At 36.0% G+C, this 27,015-nt stretch overlaps 1 protein-coding gene and 1 long non-coding RNA gene across 2 annotated transcripts in view; both read left to right on the plus strand.

Annotated features, from left to right (window-relative positions):
- The window catches only part of LOC146653840 (uncharacterized), a 161,967-nt gene that overhangs the window by 76,585 nt on the left and 58,367 nt on the right, over positions 1-27,015 (plus strand). The gene's annotated exons all lie outside the window — the stretch shown is intronic.
- The window catches only part of LOC146653842 (serine-protein kinase ATM-like), a 140,419-nt gene that overhangs the window by 55,420 nt on the left and 57,984 nt on the right, over positions 1-27,015 (plus strand). The window lies entirely within an intron of this gene.

Consider the following 27,015-nt stretch of genomic DNA (forward strand, 5'->3'; position numbering starts at 1 on the left):
ATCAACACGCCACACCAGTTTTGAACTCTGTTTGTGTGAACTGGGCCACTCGTCTTGGCTGTTGTGTGCGATTGTTTATCGGCCCCCAAAATATAACAAGGAGTTTTTATCCGAGTGCATCACGGTATGACCAGATCCTTTTACTTGGTGATTTTAATATACACGTCTGCTGCCCGGGGAAGCCCCTGGCTAAGGACTTTCTGGACTTGGTGAACTCTTTTAACTTTATTCAGTCTGTTAAAGGTGCCACTCAAGAACGTGGTCACACACTGGACTTGGTTTTATCACATGGTTTATCTGTCCAAAACGTACTTGTCGAGGATGCGGTGTTCTCTGACCATATGCCTATTTTATGTGATATTGTTAAGTGTGCCTATGCCAAAAGGCACACTTATTACTATTGCTCGGATTTATTATTATTGTGTGGATGCTTTAAGCATCCACACTATTGAGTTCCTGTTTCTCTTTATTGTGTGGATGCTTTAAGCATCCACACTATTGAGTTCCTGTTTCTCTTTATTGTGTGGATGCTTAAGCATCCACACTATAGAGTTCCTGTTTCTCTTTATTCTTTATTGTGTGGATGCTTTAAGCATCCACACTATTGAGTTCCTGTTTCTCTTTATTGTGTGGATGCTTTAAGCATCCACACTATTGAGTTCCTGTTTCTCTTTATTCTTTATACTTTATTATTCTAGTTGCTTCCGTACACTTTTCGCCGTAGAACTACTTCCACAATTTTCAGCCGATTTTCACCGTTCAAATTTTAAACTATTCAGCTATTTTTGCTCTTTCCGGCTATATCTTTTGGTATTTTTAACTATTATACTTTTTAAAATATTCCACTTTTTTCCTTTAATTTGTCCCATTGAAATTAATGGGAAACTTCAGCAATTCTGCTAAATTTTGCTTGTTTTTGAAACTTAACTACTTCCTCAAATTTTCACCTAGAACAACCATTCAAACTTTAAAATGTTCACAAATTATTGGGCTATTCATGTATGTTTCAGCTTTTTCAAATATTTTACCGTTTTACTTTTATGCCTCTTAAAGTTTTGAGTTGCAAAATTGTGATTTTTCACAAAATACATGCGTTGTTATGGTTGCTATGCTCTTGGCTTCCAGTGTGACACTGAAGCTTTTGCAGCCTTCTCTTCATGTCCGAACAACTGTTTGCTACTTGCTCAATTTTCACTCAACTTCCACAAATTATACATCAAAACGTAGGTATTTTTGCTGGCTTTCAGAAAATGTCACTATCATTGTTGTGGGATTTATAGAATTTTGGCAAATCTCCTCAGACCAACACAAGGTCTCAAAACTCTGCATAGAAAGTCAATGGAGAGCTTGTTCAAAATCATCGCTGGATTTCTGTAATGAGAGGCATATTCGAATCGTCATATCTCCTTAACGAAGCGACTTTAAGACATGAGGCTTGTCCCGGTATATCTTCAGACACTCCTGACGCTCACAATTCAAGAATTTCTTTCTCACCTATTACCGTTCTGAAATGAGTTGGACTTGTTTGAGGGTAGGAAATTCGTCCTTCGCTCAGATTTCTTCAGATTTCAAACTGTGGAAATGAACCACTTTTTTCTCTCGTCATAACTTTTTGTTGGATTTCCACAGAGACCTGAAAATTTCCATGATTGTTCACCAAAGCCTGCTGTCTCTTACGGTGAAAGAATGATATCGATACTCCAAATAGATTTCGAGTTAGAAAGCGTTGTTTGAGGGCAAGTCAAGGCAGTTTTTGCTTCGCTCTACTCAGTTATGGTGCATTACAAGTCAAATATCTTTAATAATTCACATTTTAATGATAAATTGTTAACACTGGAAGATTCCCCCATCTCTTCTGAACAAAACGGTGTAAGAATGACGGCTCTAGCCCCTACGGTTAGGAAATTATGGTCATTTGTTTGAGGGGAGTCATCACTATGAGAAATAGGCTGCAATAATCCTGTGCCTCTCTGTGCTGCGTGTGTAAAAAGGATGCACCTGTTTTGGCGGGAAAACGTAAACAGCCACTCTGATTGGTGGATTTAAATTCGGCAGCTCTCTCCCTCTGTGTGTGTGTGTGTGTGTGTGTGTGTGTGTGTGTTTAGTGGGAGAGAGAGGACCCTGCCCTTATTTGGCAGCATGTCATTGTAGGATTTAAATTGAATATAGTTAGACTGGTTGACTGGATTAGAGCCTGTGTTTGTGTGTCCCTCTCTGCATTTGTGTTTCAATATGCCTCCATATTTGTAATTTTGTAAGTTATTACTATTCTGCTAAATCATAGTATTTCTGGTACTTTTCGGTACTTGTGCTAAATACAGTATTTCTGCTAAATCATACTATTTCTGCTTTTCATAAGATTTGTGCCTAATATAGTATTTCTGCTAAATTATAGTATTTGTTCTTTTTATAGGATTTGTGCCTAACATAGTATTTCTGCTAAATTATAGTATTTCTGCTTTTTATGCTATTTGTGCCTAATATAGTATTTCTGCTTTTTATAGGATTTGTACCTAATATAGTATTTCTGCTTTTTATAGGATTTGTGCTTAATATAGTATTTCTGCTAAATTATAATATTTCTGCTTTTTATACTATTTGTGCCTAATATAGTATTTCTGCTTTTTATAGGATTTGTGCCTAATATAGTATTTCTGCTTTTTATAGGATTTGTACCTAATATAGTATTTCTGCTTTTTATAGGATTTGTGCTTAATAATATAGTATTTCTGCTAAATTATAGTATTTCTGCTTTTTATAGTATTTGTGCTAAAACATAGTATTTCTACTAAATGTAGTATTTATGCTTAATCATACTATTTCTATATATTTCTGCCAGGTCCCCAGGCAGCCAATCCTCTGTGAGGACTGAGAAATTCAAATTTTCAAATCAGGGCCTGCACGGCTTCCCAGCCAATCATATATGTGTCCTGAGGCATTCAAATTTGCATATTGGGGCCTTCATGGCTTCTAAGCCAGCCAATCATATCTGAGGGCTGAGGAATTCAAATCCACAAATCAGGGCCTGCACGGCTTCCCAGCCAGCCAATCATGTATGTGGCCTCAGGCATTCAAATTTGCATATTGGGGAATTCGTGGCTTCTAAGTCAACAAGTCATCCATGTCATATATCTCTAAAAATTCATATTTTAATGATAAATTGTCAACACTTGAAGATTCCCCCATCTCTTCTGAACAAAACGGTGTAAGAATGACCGCTCTAGCCCCTACGGTTAGGAAATTATGGTCATTTGTTTGTGGGGAGTCCTCACTATGAGAAATAGGCTGCAATAATCCTGTGCCTCTCTGTGCTGCGTGTGTAAAAAGATGCACATGTTTTGGCGGGAAAACGTAAACAGCCACTCTGATTGGTGGATTTAAATTCGGCAGCTCTCTCCCTCTGTGTGTGTGTGTGTGTGTGTGTGTGTGTGTGTGTGTGTGTGTGTGTGTGTGTGTTTAGTGGGAGAGAGAGAGGACCCTGCCCTTTTTTTTGACAGCATGTCATTGTAGGATTTAAATTGAATATAGTTAGACTGGTTGACTGAATTGGATCTTGTGTGTGTGTCTCTCTGTGCATGTGTGTTTCCTCATGTGTACATATTTGTAATTGTGTGGCTGTCATAAATTTTTTTGCTGATTTTTGTCATTTAACAAGTATATTTGAGGGACCCTCAGCATGTTCAGCATTTTTTCAGCTGTCCATTTTGCTTTTCCAATTTTTCTGTTTAACTTATTACTATTGTGCTAAATCATACTATTTCTGCTATTTTATAAGATTTGTGCTTAATATAGTATTTCTGCTAAATGTAGTATTTATGCTTAATCATATTATTTCTGCTTTTCATAGGATTTGTGCTTAATATAGTATTTCTGCTAAATTTAGTATGTCTGCCAAATTATAATATTTGTGCTAAAACATAGTCTTAATTTAAAATTACAATATTCATAGTTCATCACAGTGTCTCTGGTAAATCACAATATTTCTGCTCTGTTGTACTATTTTTCTAAATCATAGTGTTTCTGCAATGTTTAAGTATTTTTGGCTAAATATATTCTTTCTGTTATCTTATACTATTTCTCCTAAATTCTTGTATTTTTGAGAAGTTATCATGTTTCTGGTAAGTTACAATATTTCTGCTAAATTCTGCTATGCTATTGTATCTCTGCCAAGTATTATGTTTCCTCTAAGATATTGCAGTTCTGCTAAGTTATTCCATTTTAGCAAACTTCTTTTGCTTCTGCAAAGTTTTTACAATTTCTGCAACTTTTCAGCTTTTTCAGCTACTTTTTGCATACAGCTTCAGCTTTAAGCATCCACACTGCATTTTCGCAGGAAATGCAAATTTTTCTAGTTCTTTATTATTATTATTATTCCGGGTGTTTCCGTACACTTTTCGCCGTAGAACTACTTCCACAATTTTCAGCCGATTTTCACCATTCAAATTTTAAACTATTCTGCTATTTTTGCTCTTTCCGGCTATATCTTTTGGTATTTTTAACTATTATACTTTTTAAAATATTCCACTTTTTTCCTTTAATTTGTCCCATTGAAATTAATGGGAAACTTCAGCAATTCTGCTAAATTTTGCTTGTTTTTGAAACTTAACTACTTCCTCAAATTTTCACCTAGAACAACCATTCAAACTTTAAAATGTTCACAAATTATTGGGCTATTCATGTATGTTTCAGCTTTTTCAAATATTTTACCGTTTTACTTTTATGCCTCTTAAAGTTTTGAGTTGCAAAATTGTGATTTTTCACAAAATACATGCGTTGTTATGGTTGCTATGCTCTTGGCTTCCAGTGTGACACTGAAGCTTTTGCAGCCTTCTCTTCATGTCCGAACAACTGTTTGCTACTTCCTCAATTTTCACTCAACTTCCACAAATTATACATCAAAACGTAGGTATTTTTGCTGGCTTTCAGAAAATGTCACTATCATTGTTGTGGGATTTATAGAATTTTGGCAAATCTACTCAGACCAACACAAGGTCTCAAAACTCTGCATAGAAAGTCAATGGAGAGCTTGTTCAAAATCATCGCTGGATTTCTGTAATGAGAGGCATATTCGAATCGTCATATCTCCTTAACAAAGCAAAGTTAAGACATGAGGCTTGTCCCGGTATATCTTCAGACACTCCTGACACTCACAATTCAAGAATTTCTTTCTCACCTATTACCGTTCTGAAATGAGTTGGACTTGTTTGAGGGTAGGAAATTCGTCCTTCGCTCAGATTTCTTCAGATTTCAAACTGTGGAAATGAACCACTTTTTTCTCTCGTCATAACTTTTTGTTGGATTTCCACAGAGACCTGAAAATTTCCATGATTGTTCACCAAAGCCTGCTGTCTCTTACGGTGAAAGAATGATATCGATACTCCAAATAGATTTAGAGTTACAAAGCGTTGTTTGAGGGCAAGTCAAGGCAGTTTTTGCTTCGCTCTACTCAGTTATGGTGCATTACAAGTCAAATATCTTTAATAATTCATATTTTAATGATAAATTGTAAACACTGGAAGATTCCCCCATCTCTTCTGAACAAAACGGTGTAAGAATGACGGCTCTAGCCCCTACGGTTAGGAAATTATGGTCATTTGTTTGAGGGGAGTCATCACTATGAGAAATAGGCTGCAATAATCCTGTGCCTCTCTGTGCTGCGTGTGTAAAAAGAGGCACATGTTTTGGCGGGAAAAAGTACACAGGCTCTCTGATTGGTGGATTCAAATTCAGCAGCTCCCAGGCTGACCTAGAAACTTACTTCTCTCTCCCTGTGCATTTTTTTGCTGATTTTTTCATTTAACAAGTATATTTGAGGGACCCTCAGCATGTTCAGCATTTTTTCAGCTGTCCATTTTGCTTTTCCAATTTTTCTGTTTAACTGATTACTATTGTGCTAAATCATACTATTTCTGCTATTTTATAAGATTTGTGCCTAATATAGTATTTCTGCTAAATTACAGTATTTCTGCTTTTTATACTATTTGTGCTAAAACATAGTATTTCTACTAAATGTAGTATTTATGCTTAATCATAGTATTTCTATATATTTCTGCCAGGTCCCCAGGCAGCCAATCCTCTGTGAGGACTTAGACATTCAAATTTTCAAATCAGGGCCTGCACGGTTTCCCAGCCAATCATATATGTGTCCTGAGGCATTCAAATTTGCATATTGGGGCCTTCATGGCTTCTAAGCCAGCCAATCATATCTGAGGGCTGAGGAATTCAAATCCACAAATCAGGGCCTGCACGGCTTCCCAGGCAGCCAATCATATATGTGGCCTCAGGCATTCAAATTTGCATATTGGGGAATTCGTGGCTTCTAAGTCAACAAGTCATCCATGTCGTATATCTCTAAAAATTCACATTTTAATGATAAATTGTTAACACTGGAAGATTCCCCCATCTCTTCTGAACAAAACGGTGTAAGAATGACCGCTCTAGCCCCTACGGTTAGGAAATTATGGTCATTTGTTTGTGGGGAGTCCTCACTATGAGAAATAGGCTGCAATAATCCTGTGCCTCTCTGTGCTGCGTGTGTAAAAAGATGCACATGTTTTGGCGGGAAAACGTAAACAGCCACTCTGATTGGTGGATTTAAATTCGGCAGCTCTCTCCCTCTGTGTGTGTGTGTGTGTGTGTGTGTGTGTGTGTGTGTGTGTGTGTGTGTGTGTGTGTTTAGTGGGAGAGAGAGAGGACCCTGCCCTTATTTGGCAGCATGTCATTGTAGGATTTAAATTGAATATAGTTAGACTGGTTGACTGAATTGGATCTTGTGTGTGTGTCTCTCTGTGCATGTGTGTTTCCTCATGTGTACATATTTGTAATTGTGTGGCTGTCATAAATTTTTTTTCAGATTTTTGTCATTTAACAAGTATATTTGAGGGACCCTCAGCATGTTCAGCATTTTTTCAGCTGTCCATTTTGCTTTTCCAATTTTTCTGTTTAACTTATTACTATTGTGCTAAATCATACTATTTCTGCTATTTTATAAGATTTGTGCTTAATATAGTATTTCTGCTAAATGTAGTATTTATGCTTAATCATATTATTTCTGCTTTTCATAGGATTTGTGCTTAATATAGTATTTCTGCTAAATTTAGTATGTCTGCCAAATTATAATATTTGTGCTAAAACATAGTCTTAATTTAAAATTACAATATTCATAGTTCATCACAGTGTCTCTGGTAAATCACAATATTTCTGCTCTGTTGTACTATTTTTCTAAATCATAGTGTTTCTGCAATGTTTAAGTATTTTTGGCTAAATATATTCTTTCTGTTATCTTATACTATTTCTCCTAAATTCTTGTATTTTTGAGAAGTTATCATGTTTCTGGTAAGTTACAATATTTCTGCTAAATTCTGCTATGCTATTGTATCTCTGCCAAGTATTATGTTTCCTCTAAGATATTGCAGTTCTGCTAAGTTATTCCATTTTAGCAAACTTCTTTTGCTTCTGCAAAGTTTTTACAATTTCTGCAACTTTTCAGCTTTTTCAGCTACTTTTTGCATACAGCTTCAGCTTTAAGCATCCACACTGCATTTTCGCAGGAAATGCAAATTTTTCTAGTTCTTTATACTTTATTATTGTGTGGATGCTTTAAGCATCCACACTATTGAGTTCCTCTTGGGACTTCCGTACACTTTTTGGCACTTAACTACTTCCGCAATTTTCAGCCGATTTTCACCGTTCAAATTTTAAACTATTCTGCTATTTCTGCTAATGTGTGCTATGTCTTTTGGTATTTTTCACTATTATACTTTTTAAAATATTAAGCTTAATTTGTCCCATTGAAATGAATGGGAAACTTCTGCAATTCTGCTAAAATTTGCTTGTTTCTGAAACTTAACTACTTCCTCATATTTTCACGTAGAACAACCATTCAAACTTTAAAATGTTCTCAAATTATTGGGCTATTCAGGTATAAATCAGCTTTTTCAAATCTTTTACCGTTTTACTTTTATGCCTCTTAAAGTTTTCAGTTGCACAATTGTGATTTTTCACAAAATACATGCGTTGTTATGGTTGCTATGCACTTGGCTTCCAGTGTGCCACTGAAGGTTTTGCAGTCTTCTCTTCATGTCCGAACAACTTCTTGCTACTTGCTCAATTTTCACTCAACTTTCACAAATTATACATCAAAACGTAGGTATTTTTGCTGGCTTTCCGAAAATGTCACTATCATTGTTGTGAGATTTATAGAATTTTGGCAAATCTCCTCAGACCAACACAAAGTCGCAAAGCTCTCCATAGAAAGTCAATGGAGAGCTTGTTCAAAATCACCGCTTGATTTCTGTAATGAGAGGCATATTCGAATCGTCATATCTCCTTAACGAAGCAAAGTTAAGACATAAGGCTTGTCCCAGTATATCTTCAGACACTCCTGACGCTCACAATTCAAGAATTATTTTCTCACCTATTACTGTTCTGAGATGAGTTAGACTTGTTTGAGGGTAGGAAATTCGTCCTTCGCTCAGATTTCTTCAGATTTCAAACTCTGGAAATGAACCACTTTTTTCTCTCGTCATATCTTTTTAATGGATTTCCACAGAGACCTGAAAATTTCCATGATTGTTCACCAAAGCCTGCTGTCTCTTACGGTGAAAGAATGATATTGATACTCCAAATAGATTTAGAGTTAGAAAGCGTTGTTTGAGGGCAAGTCAAGGCAGTTTTTGCTTTGCTCTACTCAGTTATGGTGCATTAGAAGTCAATTATCTTTAATATTTCATATTTTAATGATAAATTGTCAACACTTTAAGATTCCCCCATCTCTTCTGAACAAAACGGTGTAAGAATGACCGTTCTAGCCCCTACGGTTAGGAAATTATGGTCATTTGTTTGAGGGGAGTCGTCATTATGGGAAATAGACTGCAAAAATCCTGTGTCTCTCTGTGCTGCATGCACCTGTTTTGGCGGGAAAAAGTGCACAGGCTCTCTGATTGGTGGATTCAAATTCAGCAGCTCCAAGGCTGCTTGACTGAGCTAGAAACTTACTTCTCTCTGTGTGTGTGTGTGTGTGTGTGTGTGTGTGTGTGTGTGTGTGTGTGAGAGAGAGAGAGAGGGGAAGCCTTTTTATGGGATGATCTCATTGTAAGATTCAAATTCAATATATTTAGACTGGTTGACTGAATTGGATCTTGTGTGTGTCTCTCTCTGTGCATGTGTGTTTCCATATGTGTCCATATTTGTGATTGTGTGGCTGTTATATTTTTTTTTGCCAATTTTTTTCATTTAATAAGTATATTTGAGGGACCCTTAGCATGTTCAGCATTTTTTCAGCTGTCCATTTTGCTTTTCCAATTTTTCTGTTTAAGTTATTACTATTGTGCTAAATCATACTATTTCTGCTATTTTACAAGATTTGTGCTAAATATAGTATTTCTGTCAAATTATAGTATTTGTGCTAAAACATAGTATTGATTTAAAATTACAATATTCATAGTTCATCACAGTGTCTCTGGTAAATCACAGTATTTCTGCTCTGTTGTACTATTTTTCTAAATCATAGTGTTTCTGTAATGCTTAAGTATTTTTGGCTAAATATATTCTTTCTGTTATCTTATACTATTTCTCCTAAATTCTTGTATTTTTGAGAAGTTATCATGTTTCTGGTAAGTTACAATATTTCTGCTAAGTTCTGCTATGCTATTGTATTTCTGCCAAGTATTATGTTTCCTCTAAGATATTGCAGTTCTGCTAAGTTATTCCATTTTAGCAAAGTTCCTTTGCTTCTGCAAAGTTTTTACAATTTCTGCAACTTTTCAGCTTTTTCAGCTAGTTTTTGCATACAGCTTCAGCTTTAAAGCATCCACACTGCATTTTCGCAGGAAATGCAAATCTTTCTAGTTCTAGTTGCTTCCGTACACTTTTTGCCGTAGAACTACTTCCACAATTTTCAGCCGATTTTCACCGTTCAAATTTTAAACTATTCAGCTATTTTTGCTCTTTCCGGCTATATCTTTTGGTATTTTTAACTATTATACTTTTTAAAATATTCCACTTTTTTCCTTTAATTTGTCCCATTGAAATTAATGGGAAACTTCAGCAATTCTGCTAAATTTTGCTTGTTTTTGAAACTTAACTACTTCCTCAAATTTTCACCTAGAACAACCATTCAAACTTTAAAATGTTCACAAATTATTGGGCTATTCATGTATGTTTCAGCTTTTTCAAATATTTTACCGTTTTACTTTTATGCCTCTTAAAGTTTTGAGTTGCAAAATTGTGATTTTTCACAAAATACATGCGTTGTTATGGTTGCTATGCTCTTGGCTTCCAGTGTGACACTGAAGCTTTTGCAGCCTTCTCTTCATGTCCGAACAACTGTTTGCTACTTGCTCAATTTTCACTCAACTTCCACAAATTATACATCAAAACGTAGGTATTTTTGCTGGCTTTCAGGAAATGTCACTATCATTGTTGTGGGATTTATAGAATTTTGGCAAATCTCCTCAGACCAACACAAGGTCTCAAAACTCTGCATAGAAAGTCAATGGAGAGCTTGTTCAAAATCATCGCTGGATTTCTGTAATGAGAGGCATATTCGAATCGTCATATCTCCTTAACGAAGCGACTTTAAGACATGAGGCTTGTCCCGGTATATCTTCAGACACTCCTGACGCTCACAATTCAAGAATTTCTTTCTCACCTATTACCGTTCTGAAATGAGTTGGACTTGTTTGAGGGTAGGAAATTCGTCCTTCGCTCAGATTTCTTCAGATTTCAAACTGTGGAAATGAACCACTTTTTTCTCTCGTCATAACTTTTTGTTGGATTTCCACAGAGACCTGAAAATTTCCATGATTGTTCACCAAAGCCTGCTGTCTCTTACGGTGAAAGAATGATATCGATACTCCAAATAGATTTCAAGTCACAAAGCGTTGTTTGAGGGCAAGTCAAGGCAGTTTTTGCTTCGCTCTACTCAGTTATGGTGCATTAGAAGTCAAATATCTTTAATAATTCATATTTTAATGATAAATTGTAAACACTGGAAGATTCCCCCATCTCTTCTGAACAAAACGGTGTAAGAATGACCGCTTTAGCCCCTACGGTTTGGAAATTATGGTCATTTGTTTGAGGGGAGTCCTCACTATGAGAAATAGGCTGCAATAATCCTGTGCCTCTCTGTGCTGCGTGTGTAAAAAGAGGCACATGTTTTGGCGGGAAAAAGTACACAGGCTCTCTGATTGGTGGATTCAAATTCAGCAGCTCCCATGCTGACCTAGAAACTTACTTCTCTCTCCCTGTGCATTTTTTTGCTGATTTTTTCATTTAACAAGTATATTTGAGGGACCCTCAGCATGTTCAGCATTTTTTCAGCTGTCCATTTTGCTTTTCCAATTTTTCTGTTTAACTTATTACTATTGTGCTAAATAATACTATTTCTGCTATTTTATAAGATTTGTGCCTAATATAGTATTTCTGCTAAATTACAATATTTCTGCTTTTTATACTATTTGTGCTAAAACATAGTATTTCTACTAAATGTAGTATTTATGCTTAATCATACTATTTCTGCTTTTTATGGGATTTGTGCCTAATATAGTATTTCTGCTTTTTATAGGATTTTTGCTCAAACATAGTATTTCTACTAAATGTAGTATTTATGCTTAATCATAGTATTTCTATATATTTCTGCCAGGTCCCCAGGCAGCCAATCCTCTGTGAGGACTTAGACATTCAAATTTTCAAATCAGGGCCTGCACGGTTTCCCAGCCAATCATATATGTGTCCTGAGGCATTCAAATTTGCATATTGGGGCCTTCATGGCTTCTAAGCCAGCCAATCATATCTGAGGGCTGAGGAATTCAAATCCACAAATCAGGGCCTGCACGGCTTCCCAGGCAGCCAATCACATATGTGGCCTCAGGCATTCAAATTTGCATATTGGGGAATTCGTGGCTTCTAAGTCAACAAGTCATCCATGTCGTATATCTCTAAAAATTCACATTTTAATGATAAATTGTTAACACTGGAAGATTCCCCCATCTCTTCTGAACAAAACGGTGTAAGAATGACCGCTCTAGCCCCTACGGTTAGGAAATTATGGTCATTTGTTTGTGGGGAGTCCTCACTATGAGAAATAGGCTGCAATAATCCTGTGCCTCTCTGTGCTGCGTGTGTAAAAAGATGCACCTGTTTTGGCGGGAAAACGTAAACAGCCACTCTGATTGGTGGATTTAAATTCGGCAGCTCTCTCCCTCTGTGTCTGTCTGTGTGTGTGTGTGTGTGTGTGTGTGTGTGTGTGTGTGTGTGTTTAGTGGGAGAGAGAGGACCCTGCCCTTATTTGGCAGCATGTCATTGTAGGATTTAAATTGAATATAGTTAGACTGGTTGACTGAATTGGATCTTGTGTGTGTGTCTCTCTGTGCATGTGTGTTTCCTCATGTGTACATATTTGTAATTGTGTGGCTGTCATAAATTTTTTTTCAGATTTTTGTCATTTAACAAGTATATTTGAGGGACCCTCAGCATGTTCAGCATTTTTTCAGCTGTCCATTTTGCTTTTCCAATTTTTCTGTTTAACTTATTACTATTGTGCTAAATCATACTATTTCTGCTATTTTATAAGATTTGTGCTTAATATAGTATTTCTGCTAAATGTAGTATTTATGCTTAATCATATTATTTCTGCTTTTCATAGGATTTGTGCTTAATATAGTATTTCTGCTAAATTTAGTATGTCTGCCAAATTATAATATTTGTGCTAAAACATAGTCTTAATTTAAAATTACAATATTCATAGTTCATCACAGTGTCTCTGGTAAATCACAATATTTCTGCTCTGTTGTACTATTTTTCTAAATCATAGTGTTTCTGCAATGTTTAAGTATTTTTGGCTAAATATATTCTTTCTGTTATCTTATACTATTTCTCCTAAATTCTTGTATTTTTGAGAAGTTATCATGTTTCTGGTAAGTTACAATATTTCTGCTAAATTCTGCTATGCTATTGTATCTCTGCCAAGTATTATGTTTCCTCTAAGATATTGCAGTTCTGCTAAGTTATTCCATTTTAGCAAACTTCTTTTGCTTCTGCAAAGTTTTTACAATTTCTGCAACTTTTCAGCTTTTTCAGCTACTTTTTGCATACAGCTTCAGCTTTAAGCATCCACACTGCATTTTCGCAGGAAATGCAAATTTTTCTAGTTCTTTATACTTTATTATTCTAGTTGCTTCCGTACACTTTTTGCCGTAGAACTACTTCCACAATTTTCAGCCGATTTTCACCGTTCAAATTTTAAACTATTCAGCTATTTTTGCTCTTTCCGGCTATATCTTTTGGTATTTTTAACTATTATACTTTTTAAAATATTCCACTTTTTTCCTTTAATTTGTCCCATTGAAATTAATGGGAAACTTCAGCAATTCTGCTAAATTTTGCTTGTTTTTGAAACTTAACTACTTCCTCAAATTTTCACCTAGAACAACCATTCAAACTTTAAAATGTTCACAAATTATTGGGCTATTCATGTATGTTTCAGCTTTTTCAAATATTTTACCGTTTTACTTTTATGCCTCTTAAAGTTTTGAGTTGCAAAATTGTGATTTTTCACAAAATACATGCGTTGTTATGGTTGCTATGCTCTTGGCTTCCAGTGTGACACTGAAGCTTTTGCAGCCTTCTCTTCATGTCCGAACAACTGTTTGCTACTTGCTCAATTTTCACTCAACTTCCACAAATTATACATCAAAACGTAGGTATTTTTGCTGGCTTTCAGGAAATGTCACTATCATTGTTGTGGGATTTATAGAATTTTGGCAAATCTCCTCAGACCAACACAAGGTCTCAAAACTCTGCATAGAAAGTCAATGGAGAGCTTGTTCAAAATCATCGCTGGATTTCTGTAATGAGAGGCATATTCGAATCGTCATATCTCCTTAACGAAGCGACTTTAAGACATGAGGCTTGTCCCGGTATATCTTCAGACACTCCTGACGCTCACAATTCAAGAATTTCTTTCTCACCTATTACCGTTCTGAAATGAGTTGGACTTGTTTGAGGGTAGGAAATTCGTCCTTCGCTCAGATTTCTTCAGATTTCAAACTGTGGAAATGAACCACTTTTTTCTCTCGTCATAACTTTTTGTTGGATTTCCACAGAGACCTGAAAATTTCCATGATTGTTCACCAAAGCCTGCTGTCTCTTACGGTGAAAGAATGATATCGATACTCCAAATAGATTTCAAGTCACAAAGCGTTGTTTGAGGGCAAGTCAAGGCAGTTTTTGCTTCGCTCTACTCAGTTATGGTGCATTAGAAGTCAAATATCTTTAATAATTCATATTTTAATGATAAATTGTAAACACTGGAAGATTCCCCCATCTCTTCTGAACAAAACGGTGTAAGAATGACCGCTTTAGCCCCTACGGTTTGGAAATTATGGTCATTTGTTTGAGGGGAGTCCTCACTATGAGAAATAGGCTGCAATAATCCTGTGCCTCTCTCTGCTGCGTGTGTAAAAAGATGCACCTGTTTTGGCGGGAAAAAGTACACAGGCTCTCTGATTGGTGGATTCAAATTCAGCAGCTCCCAGGCTGACCTAGAAACTTACTTCTCTCTCCCTGTGCATTTTTTTGCTGATTTTTTCATTTAACAAGTATATTTGAGGGACCCTCAGCATGTTCAGCATTTTTTCAGCTGTCCATTTTGCTTTTCCAATTTTTCTGTTTAACTTATTACTATTGTGCTAAATCATACTGTTTCTGCTATTTCATAAGATTTGTGCTTAATATAGTATTTCTGCTTTTAATAGGATTTGTGCTTAATATAGTATTTCTGCTTTTTATGGAATTTGTGCTTAATATACTATTTCTGCTTTTTATAGGATTTGTGCTTAATATAGTATTTCTGCTAAATTATAGTATTTCTGCTTTTTATAGTATTTGTGCTAAAACATAGTATTTCTACTAAATGTAGTATTTATGCTTAATCATAGTATTTCTATATATTTCTGCCAGGTCCCCAGGCAGCCAATCCTCTGTGAGGACTGAGAAATTCAAATTTTCAAATCAGGGCCTGCACGGCTTCCCAGCCAATCATATATGTGTCCTGAGGCATTCAAATTTGCATATTGGGGCCTTTATGGCTTCTAAGCCAGCCAATCATATCTGAGGGCTGAGGAATTCAAATCCACAAATCAGGGCCTGCACAGCTTCCCAGCCAGCCAATCATATATGTGGTCTCAGGCATTCATATTTGCATATTGGGGAATTCGTGGCTTCTAAGTCAACAAGTCATCCATGTCATATATCTCTAAAAATTCACATTTTAATGATAAATTGTTAACACTGGAAGATTCCCCCATCTCTTCTGAACAAAACAGTGTAAGAATGACCGCTCTAGCCCCTACAGTTAGGAAATTATGGTCATTTGTTTGAGGGGAGTCCTCACTATGAGAAATAGGCTGCAATAATCCTGTGCCTCTCTGTGCTGCGTGTGTAAAAAGAGGCACATGTTTTGGCGGGAAAAAGTACACAGGCTCTCTGATTGGTGGATTCAAATTCAGCAGCTCCCAGGCTGACCTAGAAACTTACTTCTCTCTCCCTGTGCATTTTTTTGCTGATTTTTTCATTTAACAAGTATATTTGAGGGACCCTCAGCATGTTCAGCATTTTTTCAGCTGTCCATTTTGCTTTTCCAATTTTTCTGTTTAACTTATTACTATTGTGCTAAATAATACTATTTCTGCTATTTTATAAGATTTGTGCCTAATATAGTATTTCTGCTAAATTACAATATTTCTGCTTTTTATACTATTTGTGCTAAAACATAGTATTTCTACTAAATGTAGTATTTATGCTTAATCATACTATTTCTGCTTTTTATGGGATTTGTGCCTAATATAGTATTTCTGCTTTTTATAGGATTTTTGCTCAAACATAGTATTTCTACTAAATGTAGTGTTTATGCTTAATCATCCTATTTCTGCTTTTTATAGGATTTGTGCTTAATATAGTATTTCTGCTAAATTATAGTATTTCTGCTTTTTATAGTATTTGTGCTAAAACATAGTATTTCTACTCAATGTAGTATTTATGCTTAATCATAGTATTTCTATATATTTCTGCCAGGTCCCCAGGCAGCCAATCCTCTGTGAGGACTGAGAAATTCAAATTTTCAAATCAGGGCCTGCACGGCTTCCCAGCCAATCATATATGTGTCCTGAGGCATTCAAATTTGCATATTGGGGCCTTCATGGCTTCTAAGCCAGCCAATCATATCTGAGGGCTGAGGAATTCAAATCCACAAATCAGGGCCTGCACAGCTTCCCAGCCAGCCAATCATGTATGTGGGCTCCAGGTATTCAAATTTGCATATTGGGGAATTCGTGGCTTCTAAGTAAACAAGTCATCCATGTCATATATCTCTAAAAATTCATATTTTAATGATAAATTGTCAACACTTGAAGATTCCCCCATCTCTTCTGAACAAAACGGTGTAAGAATGACCGCTCTAGCCCCTATGGTTAGGAAATTATGGTCATTTGTTTGAGGGGAATCCTCACTATGTGAAATAAACTGAAAGAAGCAGGTCTATGTCTCTGTGCTGCGTGTGTAAAGAGATGCACCTGTTTTGGCGGGAAAACGTAAACAGCCTCTCTGATTGGTGGATTCAAATTCAGCAGCTCCCAGGCTGACCTAGAAACTTAGTCCTCTCTCCCTGTGTGTGTGTGTGTGTGTGTGTGTGTGTGTGTGTGTGTGTGTGTGTGTGTGTGTTTAGTGGGAGAGAGAGGACCCTGCCCTTATTTGACAGCATGTCATTGTAGGATTTAAATTGAACATAGTTAGACTGGTTGACTGGATTAGAGCCTGTGTTTGTGTGTCCCTCTGTGCATTTGTGTTTCAATAAGTTATTACTATTCTGCTAAATCATAGTATTTCTGGTACTTTTCGGTACTTGTGCTAAATACAGTATTTCTGCTAAATCATACCATTTCTGCTTTTTATAGGATTTGTGCTTAATATAGTATTTCTGCTAAATTATAGTATTTCTGCCAAATTATAATATTTGTGCTAAAACATAGTCTCAATTTAAAATTACAATATTCATAGTTCATCACAGTGTCTCTGGTAAATCACAATATTTCTGCTCTGTTGTACTATTTTTCTAAATCATAGTGTTTCTGTAATGCTTAAGTATTTTTGGCTAAATATATTCTTTCTGTTATCTTATACTATTTCTCCTAAATTCTTGTATTTTTGAGAAGTTATCATGTTTCTGGTAAGTTACAATATTTCTGCTAAATTCTGCTATGCTATTGTATTTCTGCCAAGTATTATGTTTCCTCTAAGATATTGCAGTTCTGCTAAGTTATTCCATTTTAGCAAACTTCTTTTGCTTCTGCAAAGTTTTTACAATTTCTGCAACTTTTCAGCTTTTTCAGCTACTTTTTGCATACAGCTTCAGCTTTAAGCATCCACACTGCATTTTCGCAGGAAATGCAAATTTTTCTAGTATGTTATTGCTTTTCGGAATACAATTAAGAGCTTGGATGTACCACTGGAATTGCAACTACAGTAATGGGAGGATTTTTCATGAAGTTTTGAAGCCTGGCTGCTGGGATTAGCTCTTATTAATCCATGAGAACATTTGTGAGGTTGGCCAGTCTTGTTGTGTGATACGGGGTTGCTCACAGTCTGTGTTCAAATTAATTAGAGCAGTGTTTGATTGGGGTTTATGTCAAGCCTCTGTGGAAGCAGGTCCAGTTGCTCAACAAACAAACTGACTTGGTTTAGTGTGTCGTGCTGAAACAGCCTTTCCCAGCACTTAAAACAAAGTTGGACACTATTTGAAACATATTGGATTATTTTCCATTCATTGTGTGGATGCTTTAAGCATCCACACTATTGAGTTCCTGTTTCTCTTTATTCTTTATTATTGTGTGGATGCTTTAAGCATCCACACTATTGAGTTCCTGTTTCTCTTTATTCTTTATAGTGTGGATGCTTTAAGCATCTACACTATTGAGTTCCTGTTTCTCTTTATTCTTTATTGTGTGGATGCTTTAAGCATCCACACTATTGAGTTCCTCTTGGGACTTCCGTACACTTTTTGGCACTTAACTACTTCCACAATTTTCAGCCGATTTTCACCGTTCAAATTTTAAAATATTCTGCTATTTCTGCTAATTCCTGCTATGTCTTTTGGTATTTTTCACTATTATACTTTTTAAAATATTAAGCTTAATTTGTCCCATTGAAATGAATGGGAAATTTCTGCAATTCTGCTAAAATTTGCTTGTTTCTGAAACTTAACTACTTCCTCATATTTTCACGTAGAACAACCATTCAAACTTTAAAATGTTCTCAAATTATTGGGCTATTCAGGTATGATTCAGCTTTTTCAAATCTTTTACCGTTTTACCTTTATGCCTCTTAAAGTTTTCAGTTGCAAAATTGTGATTTTTCACAAAATACATGCGTTGTTATGGTTGCTATGCACTTGGCTTCCAGTCTGCCACTGAAGGTTTTGCAGTCTTCTCTTCATGTCCGAACAACTTCTTGCTACTTGCTCAATCTTCACTCAACTTCCACAAATTATACATCAAAACGTAGGTATTTTTGCTGGGTTTCCGAAAATGTCACTATCATTGTTGTGGGATTTATAGAATTTTGGCAAATCTCCTCAGACCAACACAAAGTCGCAAAACTCTCCATAGAAAGTCAATGGAGAGCTTGTTCAAAATCACCGCTTGATTTCTGTAATGAGAGGCATATTCGAATCGTCATATCTCCTTAACGAAGCAAAGTTAAGACATAAGGCTTGTCCCAGTATATCTTCAGACACTCCTGACGCTCACAATTCAAGAATTATTTTTTCACCTATTACCGTTCTGAAATGAGTTAGACTTGTTTGAGGGTAGGAAATTCGTCCTTCGCTCAGATTTCTTCAGATTTCAAACTCTGGAAATGAACCACTTTTTTCTCTCGTCATATCTTTTTAATGGATTTCCACAGAGACCTGAAAATTTCCATGATTGTTCACCAAAGCCTGCTGTCTCTCACGGTGAAAGAATGATATTGATACTCCAAATAGATTTAGAGTTAGAAAGCGTTGTTTGAGGGCAAGTCAAGGCAGTTTTTGCTTTGCTCTACTCAGTTATGGTGCATTAGAAGTCAATTATCTTTAATAATTCATATTTTAATGATAAATTGTCAACACTTTAAGATTCCCCCATCTCTTCTGAACAAAACGGTGTAAGAATGACCGTTCTAGCCCCTACGGTTAGGAAATTATGGTCATTTGTTTGAGGGGAGTCGTCATTATGAGAAATAGACTGCAAAAATCCTGTGTCTCTCTGTGCTGCATGCACCTGTTTTGGCGGGAAAAAGTGCACAGGCTCTCTGATTGGTGGATTCAAATTCAGCAGCTCCAAGGCTGCTTGACTGAGCTAGAAACTTACTTCTGTGTGTGTGTGTGTGTGTGTGTGTGTGTGTGTGTGTGTGTGTGTGTGTGTGTGTGTGTGTGAGAGAGAGAGAGAGAGAGAGAGAGAGAGGAAGCCTTTTTATGGGATGATCTCATTGTAAGATTCAAATTCAATATATTTAGACTGGTTGACTGAATTGGATCTTGTGTGTGTGTCTCTCTGTGCATGTGTGTTTCCATATGTGTCCATATTTGTGATTGTGTGGCTGTTATATTTTTTTTGCCAATTTTTTTCATTTAACAAGTATATTTGAGGGACCCTTAGCATGTTCAGCATTTTTTCAGCTGTCCATTTTGCTTTTCCAATTTTTCTGTTTAAGTTATTACTATTGTGCTAAATCATACTATTTCTGCTATTTTATAAGATTTGTGCTAAATATAGTATTTCTGTCAAATTATAGTATTTGTGCTAAAACATAGTATTGATTTAAAATTACAATATTCATAGTTCATCACAGTGTCTCTGGTAAATCACAGTATTTCTGCTCTGTTGTACTATTTTTCTAAATCATAGTGTTTCTGTAATGCTTAAGTATTTTTGGCTAAATATATTCTTTCTGTTATCTTATACTATTTCTCCTAAATTCTTGTATTTTTGAGAAGTTATCATGTTTCTGGTAAGTTACAATATTTCTGCTAAGTTCTGCTATGCTATTGTATTTCTGCCAAGTATTATGTTTCCTCTAAGATATTGCAGTTCTGCTAAGTTATTCCATTTTAGCAAAGTTCCTTTGCTTCTGCAAAGTTTTTACAATTTCTGCAACTTTTCAGCTTTTTCAGCTAGTTTTTGCATACAGCTTCAGCTTTAAAGCATCCACACTGCATTTTCGCAGGAAATGCAAATCTTTCTAGTTCTTTATTATTCTTAGGACTTCCGTACACTTTTCGCCGTAGAACTACTTCCACAATTTTTGTGCTATTTTCACCGTTCAAACTTTAAACTATTCAGCTATTTTTGCTTATTCCGGCTATATCTTTTGGTATTTTTAACTATTATACTTTTTAAAATATTCCACTTTTTTCCTTTAATTTGTCCCATTGAAATGAATGGGAAACTTCAGCAATTCTGCTAAAATTTGCTTTTTTTTGAAACTTAACTACTTCCTCATACTTTCACCTAGAACAACCATTCAAATTTTAAAATGTTCACAAATTATTGGGCTATTCAGGTATGATTCAGCTTTTTCAAATCTTTTACTGTTTTACTTTTATGCCTCTTAAAGTTTTGAGTTGCAAAATTGTGATTTTTCACAAAATACATGTGTTGTTATGGTTGCTATGCTCTTGGCTTCCAGTGTGACACTGAAGCTTTTGCAATTTTCACTTCATGTCCGAACAACTTCCTGCTACTTGCTCAATTTTCACTCAACTTCCACAAATTATACATCAAAACGTAGGTATTTTTGCTGGCTTTCAGAAAATGTCACCATCATTGTTGTGGGATTTATAGAATTTTGGCAAATCTCCTCAGACCAACACAAGGTCTCAAAACTCTGCATAGAAAGTCAATGGAGAGTTTGTTCAAAATCACGGCTGGATTTCTGTAATAAGAGGCATATTCGAATCGTCATATCTCCTTAACGAAGCAAAGTTAAGACATGAGGCTTGTCCCCGAATATCTTCAGACACCCCTGACGCTCACAATTCAAGAATTTCTTTCTCACCTATTACCGTTCTGAAATGAGTTGGACTTGTTTGAGGGTAGGAAATTCGTCCTTCGCTCAGATTTCTTCAGATTTCAAACTGTGGAAATGAACCACTTTTTTCTCTCGTCATAACTTTTTGTTGGATTTCCACAGAGACCTGAAAATTTCCATGATTGTTCACCAAAGCCTGCTGTCTCTTACGGTGAAAAAATGATATCGATACTCCAAATAGATTTAGAGTTAGAAAGCGTTGTTTGAGGGCAAGTCAAGGCAGTTTTTGCTTCGCTCTACTCAGTTATGGTGCATTACAAGTCAAATATCTTTAATAATTCATATTTTAATGATAAATTGTTAACACTGGAAGATTCCCCCATCTCTTCTGAACAAAACGGTGTAAGAATGACGGCTCTAGCCCCTACGGTTAGGAAATTATGGTCATTTGTTTGAGGGGAGTCGTCACTATGAGAAATAGGCTGCAATAATCCTGTGCCTCTCTGTGCTGCGTGTGTAAAAAGGATGCACCTGTTTTGGCGGGAAAACGTAAACAGCCACTCTGATTGGTGGATTTAAATTCGGCAGCTCTCTCCCTCTGTGTCTGTGTGTGTGTGTGTGTGTGTGTGTGTGTTTAGTGGGAGAGAGAGGACCCTGCCCTTATTTGGCAGCATGTCATTGTAGGATTTAAATTGAATATAGTTAGACTGGTTGACTGGATTAGAGCCTGTGTTTGTGTGTCCCTCTGTGCATTTGTGTTTCAATATGCCTCCATATTTGTAATTTTGTAAGTTATTACTATTCTGCTAAATCATAGTATTTCTGGTACTTTTCGGTACTTGTGCTAAATACAGTATTTCTGCTAAATCATACTATTTCTGCTTTTCATAAGATTTGTGCCTAATATAGTATTTCTGCTAAATTATAGTATTTATTCTTTTTATAGGATTTGTGCATAACACAGTATTTCTGCTAAATTATAGTATTTCTGCTTTTTATGCTATTTGTGCCTAATATAGTATTTCTGCTTTTTATAGGATTTGTACCTAATATAGTATTTCTGCTTTTTATAGGATTTGTACCTAATATAGTATTTCTGCTTTTTATAGGATTTGTGCTTAATATAGTATTTCTGCTAAATTATAGTATTTCTGCTTTTTATACTATTTGTGCCTAATATAGTATTTCTGCTTTTTTATAGGATTTGTGCCTAATATAGTATTTCTGCTTTTTATAGGATTTGTACCTAATATAGTATTTCTGCTTTTTATAGGATTTGTGCTTAATAATATAGTATTTCTGCTAAATTATAGTATTTCTTCTTTTTATAGTATTTGTGCTAAAACATAGTATTTCTACTAAATGTAGTATTTATGCTTAATCATAGTATTTCTATATATTTCTGCCAGGTCCCCAGGCAGCCAATCCTCTGTGAGGACTGAGAAATTCAAATTTTCAAATCAGGGCCTGCACGGCTTCCCAGCCAATCATATATGTGTCCTGAGGCATTCAAATTTGCATATTGGGGCCTTCATGGCTTCTAAGCCAGCCAATCATATCAGGGCTGAGGAATTCAAATCCACAAATCAGGGCCTGCACGGCTTCCCAGCCAGCCAATCATATATGTGGCCTCAGCCATTCAAATTTGCATATTGGGGAATTCGTGGCTTCTAAGTCAATAAGTCATCCATGTCATATATCTCTAAAAATTCATATTTTAATGATAAATTGTCAACACTTGAAGATTCCCCAATCACTTCTGAACAAAACGGTGTAAGAATGACGGCTCTAGCCCCTACGGTTAGGAAATTATGGTCATTTGTTTGAGGGGAGTCGTCACTATGAGAAATAGGCTGCAATAATCCTGTGCCTCTCTGTGCTGCGTGTGTAAAAAGGATGCACCTGTTTTGGCGGGAAAACGTAAACAGCCACTCTGATTGGTGGATTTAAATTCGGCAGCTCTCTCCCTCTGTGTGTGTGTGTGTGTGTGTGTGTGTTTAGTGGGAGAGAGAGAACCCTACCCATATTTGGCAGCATGTCATTGTAGGATTTAAATTGAATATAGTTAGACTGGTTGACTGGATTAGAGCCTGTGTTTGTGTGTCCCTCTGTGCATTTGTGTTTCAATAAGTTATTACTATTCTGCTAAATCATAGTATTTCTGGTACTTTTCTGTACTTGTGCTAAATACAGTATTTCTGCTAAATCATACTATTTCTGCTTTTCATAGGATTTATGCCTAATATAGTATTTCTGCTAAATTATAGTATTTCTGCTTTTTATACTATTTGTTCTAAATTATAGTATTTCTGCTTTTTATAGGATTTGTGCTTAATATAGTATTTCTGCTAAATTATAGTTTTTCTTCTTTTTATAGTATTTGTGCTAAAACATAGTATTTCTACTAAATGTAGTATTTATGCTTAATAATAGTATTTCTATATATTTCTGCCAGGTCCCCAGGCAGCCAATCCTCTGTGAGGACTGAGACATTCAAATTTTCAAATCAGGGCCTGCACAGTTTCCCAGCCAATCAAATAAGTGTCCTGAGGCATTCAAATTTGCATATTGGGGCCTTCGTGGCTTCTAAGCCAGCTAATCATATCTGAGGGCTGAGGAATTCAAATCCACAAATCAGGGCCTGCACGGCTTCCCAGCCAGCCAATCACATATGTGGTCTCAGGCATTCAAATTTGCATATTGGGGAATTCGTGGCTTCTAAGTCAACAAGTCATCCATGTCATATATCTCTAAAAATTCATATTTTAATATTAAATTGTCAACACTTGAAGATTCCCCCATCTCTTCTGAACAAAACGGTGTAAGAATGACCGTTCTAGCCCCTACGGTTAGGAAATTACGGTCATTTGTTTGAGGGGAGTCGTCACTATGAGAAATAGACTGCAAAAATCCTGTGTCTCTCTCTGTGCTGCGTGTGTAAAAAGATGCACCTGTTTTGGTGGGGAAAAGTGCACAGCCTCTCTGATTGGTGGATTCAAATTCACCAGCTCCCAGGCTGACCTAGAAACTTACTTCTCTCTCCCTGTGTGTGTGTGTGTGACAGAGAGAGAGAGAGAGAGAGAGAGAAAGGCTTTTAATGGGATGATCTCATTCTAAGATTTAAATTCAATATATTTAGACTGGTTGACTGAATTGGATCTTGTGTGTGGGTCTCTCTGTGCATGTGTGTTTCCTCATGTGTACATATTTGTGATTGTGTGGCTGTAATAAATTTTTTTGCAGATTTTTGTCATTTAACAAGTATATTTGAGGGACCCTCAGCATGTTCAGCATTTTTTCAGCTGTCCATTTTGCTTTTCCAATTTTTCTGTTTAACTTATTACTATTGTGCTAAATCATACTATTTCTGCTATTTTATAAGATTTGTGCTTAATATACTATTTCTGCTTTTAATAGGATTTGTGCTTAATATACTATTTCTGCTTTTTATAGGATTTGTGCGTAATCATACTATTTCTGCTAAATGTAGTATTTATGCTTAATCATACTATTTCTATATATTTCTGCCAGGCAGCCAATCCTCTGTGAGGACTCAGACTCATATCACATATCAGGGCCTGCAGGGCTTCCCAGCCAGCCAATCATGTCTGAGGTCTTCCGTTTCCTCTCTCGTCATATCTCAGCGACGGATGTACATAGAGCAATGAAAATCGCAGTCAAAGTACACCAAAGTCCGCTGATTCACCCAGTACAAGGATTATGCTTCTAGTCCACCTAGTGTTTGAGTTACACAACGTTTTGTAACTCCAAAAAACGGCGTTTTTCGCCTCTCACCGCGATCTAATTCTGACTGCTCATCACCCTGTTTTTCCAAACGGCTGCTCTCTTTCCCAGTGGCGCAGTTGGTAATGACACGGGTCTGCAAACCAAAGGTCGCCGGTTCGATTCCACCTTGGTCAACATTTTTTTCCCTACAAATTAATACACTGTCACAGACCAGTAATTCATATTCATCATTTATTACAATTCTGCAAACTTTTATGATTTTACCAGCTTTTCTAATATGGACCTCACATTCTTGTTAACACTCCATGGCACAAATACTCTTCCCTTTAGGCTCTGTGTATGTGTGTGTGTATCAATATTTCTCCCATTTTAAAGTATTACTCCTCCATAATTGTATTTCTGTTAAATCAAAGTACTTTTACTACATCTCAGTACTTCTGCTCAATCATAGTATTTCTGCTAAATGATAGTATTTCTGCTACTTTTTGGTACTTGTGCTAAATACAGTATTTCTGCTAAATCATACTATTTCTACTATATTATATTTTTCTTTCTAAATATAGCATTTCTGCTATATAATTGTATTTCTGCTATGTTATAATATTTGTGCTAAACCAGAGTATTTGTGCTGAAACATAGTATTTCTGCCAAATGATAGTATTTCTATCAAATTATAGTATTTGTGCTAAAACATAGTATTAATTTAAAATTACAATATTCATAGTTCATCACAGTGTCTCTGGTAAATCACAGTATTTCTGCTATCTTGTACTATTTTTCTAAATCATAGTGTTTCTGTAATGTTTAAGTATTTTTGGCTAAATATATTCTTTCTGTTATCTTATACTATTTCTCCTAAGTTCTTGTATTTTTGAGAAGTTATCATGTTTCTGGTAAGTTACAATATTTCTGCAAAGTTCTGCTATGCTATTGTATTTCTGCCAAGGATTATGTTTCCTCTAAGATATTGCAGTTCTGCTAAGTTATTCCATTTTAGCAAACTTCTTTTGCTTCTGCAAAGTTTTTACAATTTCTGCAACTTTTCAGCTTTTTCAGCTAGTTTTTGCATACAGCTTCAGCTTTAAAGCATCCACACTGCATTTTCGCAGGAAATGCAAATTTTTCTAGTTGTGTGGATGCTTAAGCATCCACACTATTGAGTTCCTGTTTCTCTTTATTCTTTATTGGGTGGATGCCGTAGGCATCCACACTATTGAGATCCTGTTTCTCTTTGGGTGGATGCCGTAGGCATCCACACTATTGAGATCCTGTTTCTCTTTATTCTTTATCCTTTATTATTCTAGTTGCTCCGTTTCTTTGCCGCTTAACTACTCCCTCAGTTTTCAGCCGATTTTTACCATTCAAACTCTAAACTGTTCTGCTATTTCTGCTTTCGACTGCTATATCTTTTGGTACTTATTACTATTATACTTTTTAAAATATTACACTTTTTTCCTTTAATTTGTCCCATTGAAATGAATGGGAAACTTCTACAATTCTGCTAAAACTTGCTTGTCTTTGAAACTTAACTACTTCCTCATACTTTCACCTAGAAACTCCATTCAAACTTTAAAACGTTCTCAGATGATTGGGCTATTCCTGTGTGATTCAGCTTTTTCATATCTGTTACCGTTTTCATGTAATGACTCTTTAAGTTTTCAGTTACAACTTTGTGATTTTTCAGAAAATACATGTGTTGCTATGGTTGCTATGCAATTAACTCCCACTGCACACTCGTCCGTTCTGAATTTTCTCTTCATGTCTGAACAACTCCTTGCTACTCGCTCAATTTCCACTCAACTTCCACAAATTATACATCAAAACGTAGGTATTTTTGCTGGCTTTAAGACAGTGTCACTATAATTATTGTGAGAGTTACGTTTTTTTCACAATTTGCCTCGAAGTGACACATGGTCTAAAAACTCCCCATTCAAAGTCTATGGGGAGGTTGTGAAACTCAGAGCTGAAATACTGAAACTGAAGGCATTTTCAAATCGTCATATCTCCTTAACGAAGCAAAGTTAAGACATGAGGCTTGTCCCTGTATATCTTCAGACACTCCTGACACTCACAATTCAAGAATTATTTTCTCACCTATTACCGTTCTGAGATGAGTTAGACTTGTTTGAGGGGTGGAAATCTGTCCTCCTCTCATTTTTCAAATTCCGAAAATGAAGCCGTTTCTTCTCTCGTCATATCTCC

This window comes from Rhamphochromis longiceps, linkage group LG14 (genome assembly GCF_057381845.1).
Source record: "Rhamphochromis longiceps isolate RC_006_pf linkage group LG14, R_longiceps_female_GT1.1, whole genome shotgun sequence".
Taxonomy (NCBI): Eukaryota; Metazoa; Chordata; class Actinopteri; order Cichliformes; family Cichlidae; genus Rhamphochromis; species Rhamphochromis longiceps.